Below are 408 nucleotides of genomic sequence, written 5' to 3'. Positions count from 1 at the left end.
CCATTTTAGTAGGCAAATAGCTCGGTGCTAATCAAGAAGCCCCACAGCTTTTTCAAGAATTCATGTTATATATTGTTCAAACCGTCAACCCACTTCTCTAGATCTAAAAATATTGAATCCATCGAATACCCACTTCTAACACCAATTCTTTATGTTTCTAGCTATTCATGGCCCCATTAAAAGATACAAATCTCGAACATTAATAAACTACAATACACTAGAATGCCCTAGTTGAGTATCTTTCCCTCCGACAATATCTATGGCCTGTTCGGTAATGATTATGAGAATTAATTTTTTAACCGTTAGAGAGGAGTGGTCTCATATGCAAGAGAAAAAGTCAAAATGATTGTAAATGTCAAAAAAAAATGATTTGGGGGGGGGGGGGGGGGGGGGGGAAAAAACAAAAAA

Source organism: Olea europaea, unplaced genomic scaffold (assembly GCF_002742605.1).
Source record: "Olea europaea var. sylvestris unplaced genomic scaffold, O_europaea_v1 scaffold1995, whole genome shotgun sequence".
NCBI lineage: Eukaryota > Viridiplantae > Streptophyta > Magnoliopsida > Lamiales > Oleaceae > Olea > Olea europaea.
The sequence above is the reverse complement of the archived record's forward strand: the minus strand, read 5'-3'. Positions refer to the sequence as shown.